General features: G+C 34.9%; 1 long non-coding RNA gene across 2 annotated transcripts in view; it reads right to left on the bottom strand.

Moving 5' to 3' along the window:
- LOC137472182 (uncharacterized) overlaps positions 1-18,833 on the bottom strand; it is a 95,591-nt gene that overhangs the window by 34,965 nt on the left and 41,793 nt on the right. For both annotated transcript variants that reach the window (XR_010998052.1, XR_010998053.1), the window contains exon 2: positions 9,708-9,824. This is a non-coding gene — a long non-coding RNA (uncharacterized lncRNA). The remainder of the gene's footprint in view (positions 1-9,707; positions 9,825-18,833) is intronic.

Genomic DNA, 18,833 nt, shown 5'->3' on the forward strand with positions numbered 1-18,833 from the left:
CAGTGCAACTGCAGTGAAGTTTTTATATTTAAATAAAATTGGTAACTGTTCAAAGATTCTGCATTTATTTGACATTTTCTGTTACAATTTATAATATGTAGCATTTGGAGGCATATTAACAATTTAATAATTTAGATTTCTAAAGAAGAATAGCTTTAGATTAAATCCTTCAAAATAATGGAAAAAACCTAAAATTCAAAGTGCATAGCAAAGAGAGCAGAAAAAAAGAACTAAGAAACCACTGTCTATAAGTGGTAAATTTTGGCATGGACTTCAAGATCAGTTTTTCCAAGTGTTTTACTCAAGGGAAAACAATGAAAGTGATGTAGACTGGAATCTTTAAACACACCATTGTAGAGTAACAGAACTTATAAAAATTTTATGGATGTGCTAAGGCAAATGGAATGAGTAGTTGTATTGTTATCTCCCTTAATGATCTAATGTGTGATATATGTTGCATAGCTCTGTTATTGGATTATTGTTCAAGAGAACAGTCCTACTGAATTCTAAGAAAATGTTATGTAATCATGTACATATAAAGCAGTTACATTTTCAAGTGAACAGGTCCTAATGAAATTAGAATTACATTTTAATTAGATTTGGTAAAAAAATTTAGTAAAATAAAAAACCAAACAGATACAATAAAAACATTATTCCACCAGTAATCTCATTATTAGCTGGAGATGTAACAATTTTGTATTTGTGTGTTCTTTCTCTTCTCTATTTATGTTTTAAACATAAAAACATAAAAAACATAAATGGTATCTACATGTACATGTCTTCATATCCACACTATCATATCTCACTGTGTGTATACATATATGTGTGTGCATATGTTCATCCTTACTGAGGTCACCAGAAAGTAACGTGAATATGATAATTATCCTTCTAGAGAGACAGACAGGACTAGGCCAAGGGATTGCTTAGGTCCTTTATTAAAAATCTTAGCATTAACATAAGATGACAGCTTCCATCTTGCTGCAATAAACTGAAAAAATTGCTTGAGAAGATGGGAAGTGTCAGAGTTATCAAAGTAGCTTACAAAAACCAGCTATGATCCAAGACAAAATAAAAAATATTCATAGTTTCCACATTGATACATGCTTGTGGGACTGAAGCTAAGTTTAATGAAGATGACAGGCAGAGGATGTAGAAATGTAGAAAAAAGTAGCCAAGATGTTTTTATTTAATGTGAAATTTTGAATAATTATTTTTCAAATTTTTTTATCTTCCAGAAATCAAAACAAATACAGATGCTTGTCTGGTTGAATTATTCTTGGGTTATTTGTTATAACAGTAATGCAACTCCCTACCTCATTATTTTCTTGCATGATTGTGTTATTTCCTACTCACAAAACAAATCTCAACACAGAGAAGTTAATTTTAAATCTATATAGACACACAAACATGCATATGCACAGTATGAAACCTATATTTATGTTAGTGTTTAATATAGAGCACACTAAAAAAAATGCCTTATCCAGTTTAAAATCTGTAAAATTTCATGGTCTTAACAGCTTCTGTATGTTTGGTTACTCTATAAACTTCAAGTTATTAGTTCTTATTCTTATGGTCTTGCTTCTTTTACACAAAATATGTTTCAACTCGGCCAAAAAATAATTTTGCTCTTAAGATCAGTTATGAAAATGTTACTCCTTTTATCCGGCTTTCCGTCTTGTTGTGGTTTAACCCCAGCCAGCAACCAAGTTCTCACCCCCCAGCAGCCCTCACTCACACCCCAGCAGCGGGATTGCGGAGGGAATCGGAGGGTAAAGGCAAGAAAACTTGGGTGGAGATAAAGACAGATTAATAGGAAAATCAGGAAAAGGTGCTGTTGGTTAAATATAGAATCAAATCCTCTCAAAATAAGAGATAAGCCTGTTTTCTTCAGTCAAATACGATAGAAATATATCTACTAAAAATGAAATGCCTATCAGCAAGACCAGGTAAAACACTCACTCCAGACGCTTGTGAACCTAAAACTGCTTTTCCTTAGAGAGGTTATGCAATTTCTTTCACGTTGCAACAAGTAGAAAAAAATTTATTCCTTTCAGAAATTAAAATGTCCTATTTTTTATTTTGATCTGAGATACCTTTTGTCCTTCTTGTCTAACTCTCAAATTAATTTCAAAAAACTAAAACACTATGTATTTATTAAACATAGCTTGGTCTGGTGCAGCTGATAAGAAGGGGAAAATGCAATGTATTTTGGGCTACAGTGCAAGCACTTCCATTGCAATGGAGGAAGAATGAAGGAAACCTAGTGCAGGTTTATCACTCAAATATATTGATAAAATGCAATTGTGAAGTGAAAAACGTGATTAAAGTTCACCAGAAAATGAAGGTAGGTAATAAAACTCAGTTACTAATGATGTGTGCATACAAAACAATGAAAATGATGTGTATAGAGATACATATAAAAGAATGCAAAATATATACATCTATATATTTAATTCTATTTCAAGATATTTTTAGAGAACTAGTATTTACATTTGTTTTACTACTACCAAGTGATGCATCTCATCTAGATTTGCTAGATATTAAATACACACTTGCTAGTACAGCATTCCTATGCCAGTTTTTTTCATCTTTTCATTTCCTAATTTCCATTCCTTTCAGGTGAAAATCGCTTCAGTAAAACAGATAATTGCTTCTGCTTTGCAATGTCAAACAGTTTCCCTCAGGTTATGGCAGTGTCTGAAATTAAGATGGGAAAGAAAGTTCTCATTATCTTTCTCCGTTTCGAGCAACCTTTCATCTCATCCTCTTCACTGCTGTCCAAAGTCACACTCTCCCTATTGTTTATTCTTTTCTACTTTTTTCTTGCATTTATTTACAATTTTAGTTCTTCTCTTCCCCACAATTGTTCACCTTCAGTCTCAGTTATGAATGTCAACATTTTACAATGGCTAAAGAGGAAACCTAGAATACGTGCAATCCAGTTGCTCAGTCCACACCATTTTCAGTACTACTCATAAATCTTCATGTCTCTCTACTTAATTGTTATGCTAAAAATTCTTCCACGTCTTGAAACAGAAAAACAAAAGACTCCTTTAAGACTGTTTATATATACGCACTCTATTCTTGAAATCTTGAAAAGTCTTAAGATAAACTGTCACTCATTTCCATATGCGTATTTTTTCATAGTCTTGCCTTAACTGTCATCTCTTGGCAATGAAGTTCTAAAACTGTGTCCTGATTGTTAAAAAGACAAAGTACAGACTGACAAATGTGAGGCAATGATAACATACAGTGGCTCCTGCTGCTGGGCTAACAAATATTAAAAACACCAGTGAAGGAACCAATCATTGAGTCTCCTTCCATTGTTACCATGAAACTATGGTTTTATTTTGGAAGGACAGAAGAACAGTTTTCAATTTTCTATTCTAGGAAAACTAGAGCATGGTGCTGATAATGCCAAGGTTGTGGGTTTGATCCCTGTATGGGCCATTCACTTAAAGCTGGACTAGATGATCCATGTGGGTCCCTCCCAGCTCAGATTTTTTGGTGGTTCTGCTGTGTATCCTTCAGCTGGATAGCATGGTATGACTGGGATCTTTTGCTGAATATGTATTTGTGGGTTTTTTCAGTTTAACCCAAAAAACTTGATTTTAAAGCCCCAATAAGACATTATGTTTGAGCTTATCCTTACATAGATTTCTATTTTCTGTATTTGTGGAATTTAGCAATATTTAAAGTAAAAAAAAAAAAGTTATCTGATGTTACAGGTTGCCTAAATATATGCTTTCCTTTTCCCAGATGAGCACTAACAGTCTTTATTTTGACACCAGTTGTGAAGAATGACTTTTTGGTCCAGTCAGAATGTTCTCTTACAAGTGAAATTCCAAATGGTTTCTGTAAAAGCTGTAGAGACCAAGCCTCAAGGAATGGGCTCAGAAGACTTTTTTTAACAAATCCACATGCATCTTGTTTGCAGATGTTCAGTTATCCCAAAATATTACTTGTTTTAAAATACTTCCACTAGAATTCTTCACAAATTTAATTGTCTGATTACTTGAAATAGGTATTAATGAAATATTATTACATCATGGGTTTATATTTTAATTTTGTACTCCCCTGGCACAGTTACACAGCAGAACTCAGCTCATACAACTGTCATTCAATATAATTTAAACATATTATTCAGTTCTAATAAGTTCTAATATTATTCAGTTCTAAAAAAAAGAAATAGCTGAAATAGTTGGACAAGAATCTTAACACTTCTTTATTACATTCTGTAAAGGGATTTATTTGAGTAAAAGACAAACAACAACTAAGCGATTTCAACCCTCTTGCAATTAGTAAAGTCATAAATTCCAATAAATACAACTGACAAAAGTATTAGATTTAAAATTATATTTCTATTTATAGATTGCCACTCAGATTTAACTGATATATAAAGAAATAATGCTAGCGATATCTAATGCTAATCTCAGTCAAAAATTATTCAAGTACCCTAGTAGAAGTACTAGAAGCAAATTGAAGTGCATGTAGACAAGTGGAAGAGAAGCAAATTGATTTGAAAATGCAATGACAGTGCAATAAAACTCTCAACATATACACATGTATTTTCAAATTAGTTTTCAGTGATATGGATTTTCTTTGGTGAGTTGACATAGTATGTAATGAAAAATGCATCATTCCTCAGCAGTTTACATAGATGTCATTGTACTAAATTTATTATTTATTTTAGTCTAAACAGAAGTAATGAGACCATGAAACACATTTCAGTATGCTTTCTTATTAGTTAAAAAAAGTTTGGTGAGACATTTCAAAGTAATTTTTTCAAACTACTGGAAGCAATTACATTATACAGTACATTTTTAACCTGTAGTTGTTTTCCTAAATGTAAAAATGTATTACAAATTAATTTATATATTGCATATTTAGTCAACATTTACAAGACTACATACACTGTGTATAATTTGCATATATTTAGGGACTATATTTATATAAAGTCTACAATCATATATGCATATTAAATGTATTCTTAAAGCTAGTGAATAACTTGTAAGCCTTGGCTCATCATATAAGTGCAGTTATCAGAAACACCATAAAAGACCCACTTCTAGTGATTTAAATCCATCATATAGAAGCATACTGGATCATATAGAACTAACCTCAGAGGAACAGATAGAATTTAATTTCAGATGTAGTAATCTCTGATCTCAGTTACTTTGCTTGGCAACATGGAAGCTCTAAAGGGTTGAAGAAAAAAAGGCTGGCTTGGTTCTTATACTTTTGGATATAAAATGTTCAAACAGATACAATTTTAGGAGATTTCTATAGAACACATATTGCTGTCTTTGTTTTTTTTAAGACACAGCACACAGCCCAGTTTTGTTATCTGTCATGTGAGGGTACATGTTAGATGTTTTCACTTTTTTCGAAATGCTTCAGAGATTGGTTCAACGAGATAGTCAAGACAGTTTTTAAAATTCTTGTGGCATCTGACATAAGAGGGATTATTACACAGCTGAGAACAGAAGAAGCAAAGAAAAGGGAGCAAAGCTTAAACCAGGAAAAGAATAGAAAGCTCTTCTTTTAATATAAATGTTTGCAACTCTGTGTTGAAAAGAGAAGGAGATAAATGCCAGCAATAGTTTTAAGCCCTTCATCATTTAATGAATATAGGTTAACAGGATCATAATGCATTTCATAGACTTAAGAACTCCTCCTTACTTCCAAATTCTGGCTATATGAGAAGTCTGTTGCAGTCATGGGTCATTGCTTAAATTCTCTCATAAAATGTATTTACTCTCCTTTCCCCACTGAGATGATATTCACATTTGACATTCTTGAAACCGAGCTGTTTGACGTGAACATACACCAATATCTATCTACATGAAGAAAATAATCTAGATTTAATTGGTGACAGCAAGAACTAAGAACAAAAAGTACAAAAGACTAAACTTTAGCTATTCCTATAAGAACTCAGGAAAGAGAGGGAGATTATTGCCTAATTCAAGACAAAGCAATAAAGAAACAAATTAGCAAGCACAGTAGCCTGGGAACAATAAATATGTCCACTAAGTTAGACACAATGCATATGTGGCCAATAATTTAACACCATGAAAGGGGATTACAAATCTGCAGTGGTGCAGTGAAACACTGAATTCCAAAAAGATTTAGTGCAAGGAACACAAGGTAGCATTAAACAGCTGACAAAAGATAACAAGGAAAAAGCACACATAATGTCAGAGATTTCATAATACTAAAAGACATAAGGCCATCTAAACACGTAGACATTGCATCACTCTTAGTGTTGGCTTAATCTCTACCCTTTCAAGCAGCAGCTTGGCTGGCAGCTAGAAAAAAATATTCATTAGGGACAGGCTATCTCAAAAAATAAAAAGCTTTAAAGTAAGCTTTGACAATTTGAGAGATCAATTCATGTGGCTAGATGCATACTTTAAAGAAATATAAATCCCTAACCTAATCTATTACAAAGTAGGATTAGAAATAAATCAAGTGGTTTTGATAGTTTCTTGAACTACTTTAATGCTTATCTCTGTTGAAAAGTTGTATTATTGTGAATCTCACACAGATTAATATTTTATACTTCCAGGAGTAGTATTTCAGGCTAGGACTGAGACAAATAGCCTGGAAATGAAATCATAAGATGTCCTAAAACTATTTTCTATTGCTAACCATGTTTCATTACCTACTTCTGGTCTTTTTCCTTTAAAATGACAAATCTGAAAGACTAGAGTTTTCTATTTTATCATAGGAGAAGAAAAAGCAAGAAAACAACAATTAAAACTAATCTGATAAAGTCAGAAAATATACACAGTACTGAAATTTATCACATAATGATTCAACAAATATTTACAAAATAACATTTTAAAATAAGTGTGTTGATGAAAGGCCACGTTCATAGATTTTCCATTGTTATAATACTGAGTGAATTTTCTTAAGTACTTCAAATTGCAATTTTCTAAATTCCAAAATGTTCTACTACCTACCTAGACTTTCTCAATAAAAATCAAACAAAAACCCAAACTTCCAGACTATAACATAGTGGCAATAAAGCTTCATAAGAACTAAGTTATTTAAATAGCATTATCTGCTATTTATCTTATTCTATATTGCCATTTTTTCCCCACTGAGTGCTAATAAGTGCTTGCTGTTAAGAGGTTTACATTTAACATCTGTCAGTTGTATCCAGAAGTAGCACCTACAGGGAACTGTCTAATAGATTGCTATTCTCCTCTGTAGCACCAGCAAATCTGTCTCACATCATTTACATACAGATAGTTATGTGCATTCATCATTTCATTATGCTGACTGCCTCACTATTCTAATGTATAATGTCTCTTTAATGAGCCTCAAAAATACAATATTCCTTGATTTATGACTGCTTAACTGAAAAATTATACAGATTGACAAAAACTCATCATAAAGCTTTTTTTTTTTGTGTTCCTGCTACCTGCACTTTAAATTTAACAATTACTCTCGAGTAAATCTCATTATTTGCTTCTTTGACAAAAGAAAATATCAAATTTTAGTATACTAGGCTTCACAGTCATTGCTGTTTTAATAAATATACTTTCACTTCCATGAGAAAGAAGTACAGAATTCGACAAATTAAAATTGATCAGTTTTTGTCGAAGAAATACAATGTATTGGGCAATCTGTTTCAATATTTTTACATGCCGATTACTGTATACTTCCTAAATTATCATGTGAAATACTGCTGTACTAGCCATGCAAGAGTGACTCATAAATGAGCCAATTTACATGTTCAAGTAAATTGAAATATGGTGAATAGTATGAACTTCAATTATTTTATAAACAAATGCTTAGCACTGAAAAACAACTCTTCCATTAAAAGCACACTGAAGTAATACAAACATACCTAAAACACCAAGCAGAAAGCTGAGAACAAGAGGGAAACACTTCGTTCATTTGACTGCACCCAGGCATTTCAGCTCCCACAACTGCATCTCCCTATGTTTATAGATATGGCAGCATTCCTCTGGTTTTGAATACCGAAACTGAAAAGGTTTACAAACTGCTCATGGTGGCCATTAGAAGCACCAATTTCCATGAAGTATGAGAAACCATATTATACTTTGTCTCTGATATGTCTACAACTTACAATGTTTTTAGCTTGTGAGAAAGTGTTGAGCTATGACAGAAGTTTCTCCCATAACAGAGATAGCTGCAATTTTTACTCCCTCATCTACTACAGTTTAAGCTTACCCTATAGACAGCCAGTCAGTTTACAACTCCCTCCCCTCTGCTCAGCCTTTCTTTTCTATAGAAGTTTTAGAAACACCATAGTGAGAACCTTTCCCTTATCAAATGCCACTCCTTACAGAGGGCTCAAATGTAATGAGTGCAGATAAACAAGTGGGCACTAATGTAACCTTGTACTGCCTTATCTCAAAGCATCACTTCCTATTTCCAAATCAAGAAACCAGGCAACAAAGGCTATCCATTGAACGCAGAAGAGATGTACAAATATTTAAGCAACAGATGGCAAGCTACATTCCCTAGATCCCTGCAAAAAAGTCAACTTTAAGTGAAAAACCACACAAACCAACACAATACTACTAAATATTCAAGAGCTGTTTCAGTCGATGCAAATATGTTATGATACAACAGAAAATAAAGTGCACAAATGACACTGATATGTTTGACAATGACAAGTTAAATGCTCAATATAGTAAAATTTTTTTTTCATCATTTTGGATCTCTATTTTAGTTCCTTTGAACTGAATATTCCAGTAACATCAACATCTGAATTTCAGAGTCAACTTCTAAAGAATTCTGGTATGTCATAGGAATACAGGTATATCATTCCCTAATCAGCACCATGTCTTTTTATCATCTAGGAAAATTCACATATCTACACATTTCAACAATATAAAATGGCAGTCTATCAAATAAGGCAATATAACATTTTTTTAGAATTTTTAAAAAAATGAATAAATAATTCCAAAATGTATTGCATTTTATAACTTATAACTCTGAATCCAGAAAACTGGTATGTCAATCTAAACACCTGTTTCAATAGAAGGCCTTAATTTATAAAACTGAATGTTTCATGTATTCAAAATATCTCAAAATATCCATTCTTTCCCATAACAATAAAGAGATTTATATCTCAGCTTGTAGTAGTGATAAAATCCAATTTAAGAAACAGTCAATATTTACTAGTCACAACGTATCCTTAGACTGTCATTTTGACGATCTCAGAACTAAATTTCTGTGTCCCTTGACAATAACCATGAGGCACAGAGCCAAGGGCGGCCATGGACAATGTTGATGCTGTCTGTTAGTGTTCACAGTGTGTATCTCTAGCTGGAAGAGACTATGACGACTCGTTAGCTTAGTGACACACAGAGAAGTTGATAAGATCAAATACAGATATCCCTATAATCCCTTCATGTTACAATTATATTTCTCGCTTTATAACTTCATTATTTCATCTCCTACAGTACAGAGAGTTACCATTTCCAAAAACTGGCTAATAATGCCTATGACTCATGATTTTCCTTCCTCAATCTAAATTTCAGAAAAGGCAGTGGAGGAACATCAGAACAAGCTTTAAGCCTTCACATTGTTCTTTCTTATGTGCGCATATAAATATTTGTAACTGTTTCTCTGGTAGAATACTAAATTAGCCATTTTCCTTGTAGAGTACTGAATTACACAGAAACCCAACAAAATTCTGTTTACCCCTGATTGAGCCTACTTACAGGAAGGTGGTGTTGCAAAAAGATTCAATACTTCAATCAGTGAAGTCTGCACATCAGAAAAAAATCCAGAGTGTGTTCTGTTCCTGTGATCAATTTTCTATCTTTCTGTAGCTACACCTAGGAAATAACCAGTAGAGAGTCAGTACAACTAAATACAGAAAATAACATAAACCAAATGATTAGAAATTAAAAAATGAGAATACATTGAACAATAATTTATGGCAAAGTCCATATGATTATTCATCAATATGGAATTATGGAAGACAGAAGTTTAAATTTTGTCTTCATTTAATTCTGTAGTACCCAAGTGATTCCAGAGTTCTATAATCTCAAGACTGCCAAGTAGAATCAAACAGATGTTATCATTACACCTAAACAGCCATGTGGTACCCTGAGAGGAGAAACATAATGACCACAGAGGGAACTGGCCCAGCCGTCCAAAACAGCACAACTGCATTTCTGTTCAGCATGTAGAACTACTGGAGTACATAGAATATATGAAGTAAACAGTCACATTAACTTAACAGTAGAGTTAATTCATAATTTTTTAATTTCAGTAGAAATAGAAGAAGCAGCTTCTCTTCCTTCTGATTCTTATTTACATACTTGGCAGAGTTTTACAGAAAGCAGAAGACCCGGGAATAAGGCATTAAAGATGACCTGTTTTGGTATTTCTTGAAGGGGGCAGGGTTCAGATGTATCTTCACATCCAAAGCAATACTGACAAGGGCTGGTACTAATCCCTTTAAGTAACTGAAATCAAAGCTGAAACACCCTCCAAATAAAAATTAAAAAAAAAAAAAAAACTACCCCAGGAGATAACCATTCTTAGTTTATCTTTTATATCTAGGCTTTAATCCCTTCTAATTCTTGTCATCTAAGTCAGTTTATGCTGATATCCTTTATCAAAAATTTTATATATTGCAACCCTCATTATTCCCATTTTTTAGGTTGAATAAACTTGGTTCAGTCTTCTTTTGATATCTTTAATATTTAATTTTATGAATTATCAATAACCAGGTAGACTTTGTTTGCACATTTAGAAACTTGGACAACTTGAGCCTCCAAGTTATTTTACTGGATCCTTACACATTATGCTCTGAAAGATCTGTAGAAATCAAGTGGATCTTGTTTCAGCAATTTCTATCCCTTGTGCCTTTGCCACAGACTATCAACCCAGTAAACAGAAATGTTTGTCATGCCTCCAATTCATAAAGGGTGATAGAGGAATGAAGTGTTTTCAGATTTGTCAAAAGATGTCTGCCAGGCATTTTAGCACATCTTGAGTTCTGTATTGCTGAAAGGAAGGAAAACACTTGTGTAAGAAAACAAAAAATCTGGAACTGGCCACACATGTAACAGTATGGCATGGTAAATATGCTGTCCCCATATTCTTCCCTGAAGCATTAGAGGGAATTCCTCATTTTCCATTTGTGCTGTTAATTATTCCTACTTAGGGCTTCTGCTTGTTCTCACCAAATTGAATGTCTATTATTTTCGGGCATTTCTACAATTTATTTGGATTGTTTTAAGCCTGGGACAGCAGCAATATTAGTATCTACTCTATTTCCAAAACGACCAACAATACCATAGAATAATATTACACACAATACAGAATTTTACAGAATTACACTCCTCCCCCACAACCCCAGTTACTGTGGAAAAGAGTGACTGCAAATAAATATTACATCCTTTTAACCCAAAAAACTTGATTAATACTTATAATCTAATCTTATCTAGATCACAGTTCCCTGGCTTGCTTAAAAGAACGCCATGCATAATTATCAAAACTGCAGCTTATTTACTAAATTAAAGTCATGTCTCCTTACCCTTAAGGCTTGTTGCAGTTTTTGAAGAGACAAACTAAGATTGACTTATTCCTGAGAAATCTATGCTGTTCAATTGCACTATCTCTTGCACATGCATATAAAGAACAGTTGGATATTTTCAGGTCCCTCAGGGACCTTCCCTCAGGGAAATTCAGGTAAGACAATGGTGCACAATTTTTGGATATTTATTCAGGTCTTACTTTTAGCCTTTTTATGAGCCTTTGAAATTTCACCATCCTTAAGTTCTTAAATATGATGCTACTATACATCATGTAAAGGTTTGTTTATTCTTTTATGCATACCTTATGGCTTTATAAATAAAATAATCTTTGCACCTAAAACCCAAATAAAATACAGTTCTTTCTTTCTAGTTGAGCTTAGCCTTGCAGTTAGATAATTTGTATTTAGTTTTATAAGAGAAGTTTGTCATTTTTTTTGTGCAATTAATTTTTATATTTACTAAAATCATTGGATTCTAACATCAGCCATCAGAAATTCCAATACTGACCCCTCAATCTTCCACTGCTTTCTACACAGAATTAACTAGGTTGGAAAAGACACTTCTTACCTCACACAAAGAGGCTAATAGTATGTGAGATAATTTATGTTTAATTTGTAAGATTTTACATAATTATGTGTAGATTTGTCCCACCAGCTCCTTGGATTTTTCAGTGAAGATTTCTTTTTAAAGGATTTTAGCTGTTTAGCTTGCACTAATTTTCATGCACAGAAAGAATTTTCCAAATTTCTGAGTATGTTTAAAAATGAAAATGCAGTCTGTTATGTTTTTAAATATAACTGATTTTCAAAATGGATGCTTGTGTTTTGGGACATCTATATTGGATTGCAGGGTGAAGCTCTTTAAATAGAGAAGTATGTACATCAGAGTACAGAAAGTATTTTAATAACAGGAAAGAACACAGAAGACAAAACCAGATAAATCTAAGACCACTCAAAACAAGTGTCTCATTAGTCCAGCTTCACCTATGCCATCTGACAGGAAAGATAATACTGGGAGCTCTCAGTTAACCACATAGGTACACATGTGCATGAAGACCTCCACAACATAGCCTATTCCTCAGCTGATTTTCCTAACAAGCTGAACTTAATAGCAAGTTGTCCAGTGCTCCTTTATGCTGTCACAGAAGCTGGTGGAACTGCTGTTCCTCTTGAATAAATGAATGAACTACATGTTCCCTGCAGCAAAGGATTTTATATGCCTTTGTTGCCCATATTTTTCAGCTTCTCTGCTACTCCAGCGCAGTTGTGCCAACCTTCTTCTCAACACTTCATCCTCTCTGATCTATAAGTTTAAGCTGCTTTCTTTAACATCAGGATGGAAATTAGGGATTAAAACTTTCCACAAGCCATAGTGGGCATCATATAGTTTTAGAGGATTATTAACAAAAATATAGTCCACTGTCTAAGAAAAGTTTAAAACAGGACAAGAAGTCTAAAACAAATGTGCTGCTTACACAAAGCCTTGGAATAGTTGTCCCTTTGGCATATGAAAGCAATGAGAAATATCAGCTATCCCTGGAGAGAAGACTATGTTAACATCTCCATCTCATTTTAAGTACTAGATTAATTTTTTTCATAAGACTTTCTCTGGCTTCTCAGCTCTGTAATATCCCACCCTTAACATATAAAATGACCCTAAGAAAAGCAGTTAAGCCCTGTAATTCTACTACTTCCATGATAATAGCATCCAAGATAAGGAATATCTATCAAATGTGTCAGAACACTATCTATTCACTCCAGTCTCCTTTTTTGCCTTATTTTTCTTATCTTCCAGCAGCACATGCCTTGGCTTCTACTCAACATCACTCACAAAGCTCATAGATAAATAAATCAAACAAATAAATAAAACCTTAAAAAATAAAATAAAAAAAAAACCAACACCAAACACACCCTCACACACTCTTTTTCCAAGTCTGGACTTTTTAAAACTCTATTATTTCCTTTTCCATGCCAAAACTCAACCTGCCTAGAAAACTTGACAATCTTCTAAAAGCCTTGCAGTGAGAAAGGGAGGTAGGGCAGTATGGGACAGGGCAGGGCAGGGCAGGACAAGGTGTTCTGGCTCTGGCTTTGCCGGGATTAGCTGTGTGCCCTCAGCGGGCGCAGGAGGGAGAGGCCCCAGGGAGCAGCTGCGCACCAAGGGCAGGGAGGCAGCCCCGGGAGGTGGCTGCCACTGCCCCATGGGACAGCAGGTCTAGAGACAAGCCATATGCAAAGAGCAGTGGTATTCCATGCCTTTCTTCCACTGATAAGGCTTCTCCTCAAGCCTCCAGGGTCCCTAAGCTTCTGAAGAGACTCTCCAGCCATGAAGCAGCAGCTGTGGGAGATGAAAGAGGAGTGGATCACTTACTTAACCTGCTTAGATTGATTTAAGCTCATGACCTTGGCACATGGCACCCCCAGAGGTGTTCATGGAGCTGGCAGGTGTCTCTGTGAGACTGCCTGTCCTTTTTGAAATGTTTCTGATGACGTGAAGGCAGTTGCTGTCAGTTGCTCCTCTTTATGACAAGCAAAAAGCAAGATCCAAGGAACTACAGGCTGGTCAGCCTTAACTGTGTCCCCAGAAAGGTTGTGGATCAGGTATTTGTAGAAGCCATTTCTTCTCGGCTGAGCAGATCATGCCTGACCAACCTCAGTGCCCTATAAACTATGTAGTACGGCTATTACATATTAAAAATAGATGGAAAGCTAAATTCCTTGCAAATAGGTATTGCTCCCTGAAATGGACACACACAGATTATGGATTGCATTGTATAAAAAATAGATGCCAAATCTGAGAAAATGCATTACTTAAAATTTGAAAATAGTTGCTATTTATTTTAGCAAAATGCTAAAAAAATTAAATTTGCATAGATTTCTTAGAAATACCTACTTTGATGATTTCTTACAATTGTTTTCAATTGTCTTCCATGCAGATAATTAGGGAAACCTTCAGACACATTTCATTTGGTTACAGATGTATCATTTACATTTTCAGAGTTTTATAAAATCATATTTATTTTTGCTATCATTTTTTGCCTTTTAAAATATGAAAGATATTATTTCATTTTCTGATCACTTATTTGTACAGTGTATGTTATAGAAAACATGGCATTTCTAGAAAAATTATGTCCAATGACTGGTAAAAATATGAAGCTCATTTCCAATAAGATCTATGAGAAAATGCTTTGAAGAAGCATGAGCCTGAAAAAAATTGTCATCTTAAGGTGAAAAGCAAATTCACCTTAACTGCTTGAAAATATCAAATATTCTATTTATGAAAAATCTAATAATAATTCTTTTACAATTGCACAGCTAAACTTCTTTCTGAAGTTCTGAATTCACTTTCTGAATCCTTCACATGTCATATGTGGTCTCTGGAAGCCCACATACCTCGCACATGGATACTATAAAAATATACAGAAAAGCTTTTAAACAATATGCATGTTGTAAGAGACATGGATATGTATGCTGAGATGACACCATAAAGAGCTCATGACCTTAGAGCTCTTTTCCAGCCTTAATGATTCTATGATTTTATGATGCAGTAATGCTGCTTGGGAAGAGAGTTAAAGCAATTTAATCAATATCTTATTATAAGCATAATATGAGAACTTGTGAAAAAGGCTTTCTAAACAACATCCACAAAAATATGAACAATACTTACTTCTAAACCTGTAGAGCTTATTAGAACTAAATATGTTTCTCTAAATTAAACCTTTTATCAAAAACAGGAGGAAAGTTTCTAGCTGTTTCTCTCCCTTGTAGATTTTTAATAAAATCCAGGTATGATTGAATGAATCCAGAATATTCTGTCTACCATGGACAAGATATTTCAAGTACAGTGCTGAGAGCTGGCTTTTAGCTACTGAATTGAAAAGATGCATTAAAATAAAACAAAGTTTTATTTTTTTCAAAGTTAAATTCTTGATTATTGCAAATTGCAAAGAATAACACGGTGAAAAGCAATTTAAAACATACTTGAAACTAATAGCACATTCAAATTATGAAGTAAGACTTTGCTTTGATCTAAATTTACAATTTAGACTGTTTTTATCATGTATAGCAAGAACTCTGGCAGAAGGAGAAAATATGCCTTAATATATAGGAAAAAAGGAGTACTGGAAATGACGGTAACAATGACTTATTTTTTAGGTTCAAATGCCTTATAAAAACTGGCTTAATGTGTAGCTTTCATGTTTCAATATTTACTGTATCATGTCAATTTAATGTAATTTACACTTTCAATATACTTCTTTTATCTGAACTGAACAACCACTTCAATACAGTGATCCTGTGTTTCTCTAACTTTTCTTTTCCTCTAAAGATTTTAGGGTGAATTAATTACAGCCAAGACAACAAATAGAAACATCCTGATCTCACTAACACTGCAGTGATTTTATCTTTATTACTGACGACCTTTGCCTACATGCAACAGTACATCATGATTCAGTTCACCAAGACTGACAGGCCACTCTTTACAATTTGACAGGATGTCACTCTAGTAGGTATGTTGACTATTTAATGGCTTTGGAAAGTCTCTTATGGCCTTCAGTAACTCATAAAATTAACTTTCATTGTCCTCTTGCATGAGTACTGATGACAAAGTATAATCTTTTTACAAGAAAGAAAATGTCTAATAGTTTCTTAAGTAAAATATTTTTCTTCAGTGATTTGGTGTATAAAGTTTTGCCTTTCATGAATTATATTCAGTGCTGCAAAGCACATAGCAACCTTTCATTATTTCAATGATCCTCTTTTGGTGTACTGTACAAACCCTCAGAAGTGACACTGTCAAACTGTTACGAATCTACTTGAGGCATGTCAAAGCCTCACGATTCAGAACTGGTGACTAGACACCTGAGCAGTAAAAAAAAAAAAAAAAACCACAGTGAATTTTACTCTATCTTCACTACAATGTGTCCATGTATGACTACTTCAGCAAAGTAGTATTAGCTCTTGGCAAAAAGCATTCATCTGGGCTGAAAGGCTGTCAGCAGCAATATGGTAGACGTCAATTAGAATAAAGTATGCGATGCAAACACATTTGCCAATTACATGCATTAGACCTCATAATGGCTGATGTCACAAATGTAGTTTGGTGATAAATTATCTTAAGGACAGTAATTACATTTTTCCATCAGTTGAATACATCCACTTTGAAGTTACAAAACAAGATCTACAGAGAAAATCTCTCTTCAGACAAGAGAAACAACCAAAATGTTGGGGTGTGTGATTACTTGCTGTATGATTTTTTTGAATTTAGACCCAGCTTTGGCTTCTAAGTATTCAGAATTATGTTGAAGAGATTGAAGAATAAATAAGCAACCAAAAATAGCAACTAAAAAAAAAAAAATTACATGGACCAGATCATTTGGATCCAGTCCAACTCCCCATCCAATATGGGGAGGTTGGCATCTAACATAAGAGATGAGAACAATGATGGAGACAGTGGCAGCTGCATATAAAGCTACCTGGCAGAATATCCAGTATTGGCTATTTTTAAATCATTAGTTAGCTCAAGATGGGGAGTTGGACTCAATGATCCTTATGTGTCCCTTTCAACTTGAGATAGTCTAAAATTCTATGATTTAATACTTTCTTTAACATTTAAATGATAATACACACAGCTTAGTTTAAATAGAACTCAGAAAGATTCTATAATCTGTGTCATCTAAATTATCAGAACTGTACTTTTTTGCCTAAATGTATATATTATATTTCATTTTTTAAATTAAAGATATTGTGCAATACAATACCAGACAACTGTAAAAAGGTTTCTGTCATGAATACAAAAAGGGTAAAACTTGCAGTAATGATAAAAAGCACGCTGCTGGCTGTTGGGGAAACTTCCCAGTCTCACAAGACTCTCTCGGTCACATTCCTATCACCAGAGACTTCCACAGCTGGGGCCGATCCCCCTCCACAGCGGCAGCTACAGTGACCCGAGGGGTTCCGTCACATCCCACCCCTTCCCAGAGTCAGAGCAGGTTTCTCACTGGATCCATCCCAGGTTTGCCATGGCATTGGCTCAGGTGTTTCGTTCAATAGAGCCATTTGCTCACGGCGCAGTAGCCCAGGAGCAGCCCAAGCTGGTGCCCTCCGAGGAGGGATGCCAAACAAAGGATCCCCTGGGCTTTTAAACCTTCCCAGCCCAAGGACACGAAGGTCTCGCTGTCCCTGCCGAGCCCTCGGCTCCTGCCGTGTGTGCCGGGCCCACCTGGCAGTGCCAGAGGTGCCCGGCCCTTTGTGCTGCCAGGGGCCGGCGGTGCACGGCCTCTTGGCTCTGCTCTGACTGCCCTCAGCCTGGGCTGTGGCTGCACCCCGACATACCTGCAATGGAGCCCTCAACACCTGCCCCTCAGCCAACAGACCTGATAGTGCAAATGATGGGGATGTACTGGCCAAAGAAAGCAAAATTCTAAGAGCTCAAGGGAACTAATTCCTTACTAATCATAGTGATTATAAAGAGAGTCATTTTCACAGTGAGACCTTTAGCCTTTTATAAATCTGAATACCTCCCAAAATTTCAAAAATCATTACCTTCTATTGGCAGCAGAGTCTCAAAGAAGGACACATGGAAAATCATGCTATGAAAAGCCAGTGTCTCTAAAGGAGACAGAGGAATCTTGCAATTTCATTCAAATAGAGTCCACTGGGGCACACGCCCACGGGGTTTCCTCTCTCCACGTTTTGGAGGATGCAGCCTCCTTTGATCCTACTCTCCCAGCCACACATTGCCCTCTTCCTTTCCGCACTGGCTAAGGTACTGGGAAGGTCCAGCCTTCCCAAACCACCTAGCACATGTCTCCCCTTGAACCTGCCATTTTACCTCAAAGCTCAGGAACTCAGGCTGGTGCAGACGCACTTGCACATTTCAGGATCCAAGCTGTCTGGGCTCTGTAACAAACCTGCTGCTTCAAGTTAGTAGAGACATTAAGACCCATTCCAATGATGTTAACACCCACACCTTCACCCGTGGAATTGTTTGTAGACTTTAGCACACATCTTCCCTATCAAGAACTTAAGCTCTAGATCTGCCTGCTTTCAGTGGTTCAGCAGAAAAGACATACAGGAGGAGTGTCTCCTTACCCTCTGAATTCTGCTCAGCTATACTTCATAGCTATCTCATCCTGGGTGAAAGTATATCCCTAGGTAAAACTTAGTAATAAGACTAGGACACATGTTGGCTTTAGAAAAGAATAACACTGATTTAATTGTAACTGAGTATGAGAAGTCTGGCTAGCCAAAATTCAAACTATGTAAAAATCACCATTTTTAGAAAAGAGCTATTGAA

Source organism: Anomalospiza imberbis, chromosome 4, assembly GCF_031753505.1.
Source record: "Anomalospiza imberbis isolate Cuckoo-Finch-1a 21T00152 chromosome 4, ASM3175350v1, whole genome shotgun sequence".
NCBI lineage: Eukaryota > Metazoa > Chordata > Aves > Passeriformes > Viduidae > Anomalospiza > Anomalospiza imberbis.